Below are 6,000 nucleotides of genomic sequence, written 5' to 3' on the forward strand. Positions count from 1 at the left end.
TTAAGTACAAAAGGCAGCAGCTAATTTGCACACAGCAATCTCCCAAAAACAGCAATGTGACATTTTTGTGATGTTGATTGATACATAAATATTGGTCAGGATACCTGGGATAACTCCCCTGCTCTTCTTTGAAATAGTGCTTTGGGATCTTTTACATCCATTCAAAAAGCAGACGGGGCCTTGGTTTAATGTCTCATCCAAAAAACAGCACCTCTGCCAGTGCAATGCTCCCTCAGTACTGCACAGAAGTGTCAGCTTAGATTTTTGTGCTTAAGCCAGAGCCTTGTGATTTAGAGGCAAGTGTGGTACCAACTGAGCCATGACCAACACCTTGCAGCTGGCCACCATGAAAGACTTAATTTTGCCTTCATTTATGGAAAACTCTCTCCTACACTTCCCTTGCTCTAAACACAATCAGTTCAACAACAGACAGGCAATCCTTCCTTTATTTCCAGTCTCCAATTTTATCTCCTTTGCAAACTTCCACGTAATTAATCAAATACTAATATACTTTATAGTTCTATTAACCTACCCCACTTGTTCTTCTTAAGCTGCAAATATGCCATCGGACTTCGTCTACCTTTTTCCTACATCCTGAATATATTAAAATTGAGACTCATCAAGCAATCTCCTTATCTCCTCCGATCTTTAGACTTTTTAAACCCGGAGTGTCGCCACATCCAATGTTGATCAATAGAAACTGTTGACTGGCCACAGGCATGAGAACAGTGACATTATTTTGGCCACTTGCACTAATTTGAGTAGGAAACTCCTTACCCAATATATCTCACATGTTTATTTATTAACAAACATTTACCACCATTCAGAGCGGTACTTTGCAGTCTTTCCCTTTTACCAAAGTTTCGAATTCTAGCATGAACTTATCAGATACAACACATTTTAGCATAGCACCTGGGTTTTTACCCAACAATTGGGAGCAGTATTTTGACTTCAACAGAGTGATTGCTGAGACTGTCGACTAGCATATGATGACGAGTCACACCGACCTCTCTCTCCATCCAAATCACAAGTGAATTTTGTTTACTCTTGGCCATGATGTACCTAGTTGGGGCTGCTAGTTATTGCTTGGGCCTGCTTTCTCTTGCTGGCCTCAAGTGGATATTCCAATTGGTTAAGAACACCCCTCTCCATACATAGTTGGCAGTGTTTCCATGGTGCTGACCTTTAACGTCTTCACCCAAGTTACACGCCATTTCGACAGATAATCAATAAGCAGTAACCCATGAAGTAAAGCCTACACAACAATCAAAAACACTCACTTTTTGTCTTATCAAATTACCATCATACAGACAAAATGATGAAAGTGGATCAGTAAGCACCTTCTGAATGTGAGTATTGAAATCACATGCCTTGATGGTATTCTGCTCCATGACCTTTGTCCATTTACCTTTACTTATTAAAATGTCTGATACTTTGTAAAATACTTCTCATCTAGGACATTATGAAACAAAGTTTAATCATCAAATACTGCAAAACGTCAGGAATGTACTTGATTTTATATAGCACCGATCATGACCTCAGGGTGTCCTAAAAGCGCTTCAAATTCAGCCAATCAGGTAGAGCTCCACCACTTAAACTGCACACATAAATCAGGCAATTATTTAAATCAACCAAAAACATATTAACCATTTTCCATTTCCATTATAGTCAGTTCTAAAGTTGCTGCTCAGTACATTCTGGCCAAAAATAGATGTTTAATTTGTAGTTAGCATTTCTTTAATGCAGTTACCTTGGATATTTAAGTACTTCTAACTGATGTTAGGTTACAGATTGCACTACACAGCAATGACTGCAATCACAAACGTGTTCAATAGGTAAGTAGCACTTCATTAGCTCCAATTATCTTGTATACTTAATGTGGAACTAATTATTTGATCTCTTTCTTTACATTTAATATTTTTAATGTAAGTATTTTATGTTTCTTCTGGAATGGTTTGAATAAAGTTCATTTTACAGTACACATAAAAAATAAAAACAGAAAATACTCTACAGGTCAGAGAAACAGGGTTAACGTTTCAGGTCACTGATGATGCTTCATCAGAACCAGTGTACTTTATTTATTCTTTCATGGAATGTGGGCGCTGCTGGTGTCATTGCCCATCCTTAACTGCCCTTGAGAAGGTGGTGGTGAGCCAGCATCTTGAACTGCCGGTGTCCATGTGGTGTAGGAACAGCCACAGTACTGTTAGGAAGGGAATTCCAGAATTTTGACCGCACAACAGTGGAGGAACTGCGATATAGTCCCAAGTCAGGACGGTTTGTGGCTTGGAGAGGAATTTGCAGGCGATGGTGTTCTCATGCATCTGCTGCCCTTGTCATCTCAATGGTAGAGGTCACAGGTTTGGATGGTGCTGTCAAAGCAACTTGGTGATTTGCTGCAACGCATCTTGTATATGGTTTTATGGTACACACTGCTGCCACAGTGCATCAGTGGTGGAGGGAGTAAATGTTGAAGGAGGTGGATGGGATCCCAATCAAGCAGACTGCTTTGTCCTGGATGGTATTGAGCTTTTTGAGTGTTATTAGAGCTGCACTTATCCAAGCAAGTGGACAGCATTTCAACATACCCCTGACTTGTGGCTTGTAGATGGTGGACATGTTTTGGGGAGTCAAGAGGTGAGTTACTCTCCACTGACCTGCTCTTGGAGCCACAGTATTTATATGGCTGTTCCAGTTAAGCTTCTGGTCAATGGTAACTGCTAGAATGTTGATAGTGGAGGGATTTCAGCAATGGTACTGCCATTGTATGTCAAGGGGAGATTCCTGTTGGAGATGGTCATTGCCTGGCACTTTTGCAGCGCAAGTATTAATTGCCACTTATTAGTCCAAGCCTGAATGTTGTCCAGGTCTTGCTGCATGTGGACACGGACTGCTTCAGTATCTGAGGAGTCACAAATGATACCCAACATTGTGCGATCAGCGAACATTCCCCTTTCTGACCTTATGAAGGAGGGATGTTAAGAGGTAAAGAGCTGAATATTTTTTGGCCTAGGGCACTACACTGAGGAACACCTGCAGCAATGTCTTGCGACTGAGATGATTGACCTCCAACAACTACAACTATCTTCCTTTATGCTAGGTATGACACCAACCAGTGGAGAGTTTTCCCCCGATTCCCATTGACTCCAGTTTTGCTCAGGCTCCTTGATGTTACATTTGGTCAAATGCTGCCTTAATGTCAAGTGCAGTCACTCTCACCTCACTTCTTGTGTTCAGTTATTTTGTCTATGTTTGGACCAAGACTGTTATGAGATCAGGAGCTGAATGGCCCTGATGGAACTGAAACTGAGCGTCAGTGAGCAGGTTATTACTGAGTAAGTGCCACTTGATAGCACTGTAAATGACACCTTCCATCACTTTGCTGATGATTGAGACTAGATTGACAAGGCAGTAATTGGCCAAATTGGATTAGCCCTGCTTTATGTGGATGCAGTCTTGTTAATTTTATATAATAGTGATTTGTGAAAATCCATTTCAATAATAATAGTGCTACCCCAAAAACCACCCAAAGTGCTTAGTGGGCATATTGCATTAGCACCACACCACCCAATAAGCGGTCGGGACTACTCGTGAAGTATAGTCAATGTTGTAATATTGGGAACCGGGCAGCCAATTTACCTAAAACAGGATAGCACAGAGATAAGTTAACTAACCAAATAAACTTATTTTAATAATGTTGCTTGAAGGATAAATATTAACCAAGAGACCAGCAAGAACTCCTTTGCTCTTCTTTGAAAAATGCCATTAGAATCTTTTATGATCATGTAAACCAGTGTCCCCTGCCCTTGGTTCAACATCTCATCTGAAAGACAAGAAGATATGTTAGTTTCAATTGTGATAAAAATTAATACCTTAAGCGGAATTCTCCCAAACACTGTGAATGATGGGGGAGAAGCAGTTGTGTTAATAAACAGATTACTGAACATAATTTTTTTTAACTGAAGAAAGCTGTCCCTGAGCAGCACGCAAAATACAGCAAAGCAAATCCGATTGCATAGTCAATATTTTGATACCACAAACTCCAAAATAAATTGTCTGTATTTAATTTAATTTGATGCCACCCACAGATCTCTGCAAATAATATCTCTAATTCCTAAGGCTCTTCAAACAGCATAAATTTGCCAGTGGAAGTGTAGGTGGGTATATTTGTCAGTCGTTGGTAAAATATACTTTCCTCCTGGCAGGAAGTATAATCTCTTTATTCAATGAGACAATTTCTGCAGGGTAACACAAGTCTTTATTACTTTTGAACCATTCTAATTTCAATGTTGAACAAAAGCAAGCAAAATAAAATGGTGAATCCCAGTAAAGCAGCTATTACCTAGTTAAATGCCTTATTATTGGCACATTTTTCAAAGTCTCCTGACATACATATATTCTGTTGTGCACTCATCTGAAACAAGATATAATAGTTTAGTGGCATAACCTTTCATTGATGTCAGACACTGAAGAGCTGACAGGAGAATTTACTAATCTGACAAGAAATCTCTTCAAAGAGATTCTGACAAATGACTAGTATGTACGACATTACCAGCCCTGCTATCTCTGCATCTTGTCCCCTGTACTGTGCTGTGATAGATTTTATATTGTGACCAGTCATGCTACTCATACAAGTGAAAATGACAACTTGCAGAACAAAAATATCCACACCCCAAATCATGCAGAAATCCCTAATGTCTGTTCTATGCCAATGAACCTACAGGTGTACTGTGTTAATCAAGAATCTGCTTCAGCTTTTGCAACATGAAGGGAAAAAAATGGGCTTGGCCTAAATAGCCAAGTGGTTATGGTACTGGGCTTGTAACCCGAAGATCAAGAGTTCAAATCTCACAATGGCGAACTATGAAACAATGAAGGGAAAATGGGACCTTTCTCTTTTAAGATCTAGTCTAGTTTAGCATCAACAAGGCTGTGATGGTTGCTAAGCATAGATAACTTTTGGTGATGTTAAGCCTGCCGCTTTGAATATGTTACATCTGATGCGATCTTTGTACTTGAGGTGTCTTAACATGAAAGTTCTCTTTTGCCCATTCATTGGTTTCATTGGAATTTAGGGGTTGATTTTAACTTGGCCAAAATGGGACTGATCGCTTTGACACCCATGCCATTACCATTTTTAAATGGGACTGCCACTGGGCAGTCAAAGGACCTACCTGTTTCATGTAGTAGGCCCGTTCAATATCAAAATTGATGTCCCATGTCATACTTAGCACCCCAGTGGTTATTGTAAGTCAGAACTGAGCAGAGAATGTGCCATGTACACTTTGACCAGTTTTACTCATGGTACAGCTGAAGGAGGCCCAAAAGTATACGCTTTAAATTATTTTGGTGAGGTCAGGAGAGGCAGGAATGGGCTGCTGTCACTGCACAGTAATAAATTCAACACCAGCACCAAACCCACCCCCTTGCTCAACAGCTTACTTTGCTACTGGGTGGTCATTGGGCTTTCTGATATTGCACTAACCTGCAACCGAAAGGCTGCATAAGGATACCAGTTTGGGTCCCAGAACACACTGGTGCTATTTAAATGAGGCCTGGGTTTTAAAATAGCTTCCTCATCTTCATTCTCAGCCTGGGTAGGCAGGCAGTGCAGTTCACTGGTCAGCTGCCTACAAATTAAAAACTCCCCAGCAGACTTCATTTCTTTTCACAATTTTTTATTCATTCATGGGATGGGGACATCGATGGCTAGGCCAGCATTTATTATCCATCCCTAATTGCCCCTGAGAAGGTGGTGGTGAACTGCCTTCTTGTACTGCTGCAGTCCATGTGGAGTAAGTACACCCACAGTGCTATTTGGGAGGGGATTCCAGCATCTTGACCCAGCGACAGTGAAGGAATGGCAATATATTTCCAAGTCAGGATAGTGGGTGGATTGGAGGGGGACTTCCAAGTGGCGGTGTTCCCATCTATCTGCTGTCCTTGTCCTTCTAGACATTCACGGTCGTAGGTTTGGAAGGTCCTGCCTAAGTTAACCTT

This window comes from Carcharodon carcharias, chromosome 10 (assembly GCF_017639515.1).
Source record: "Carcharodon carcharias isolate sCarCar2 chromosome 10, sCarCar2.pri, whole genome shotgun sequence".
Classification (NCBI taxonomy): Eukaryota; Metazoa; Chordata; class Chondrichthyes; order Lamniformes; family Lamnidae; genus Carcharodon; species Carcharodon carcharias.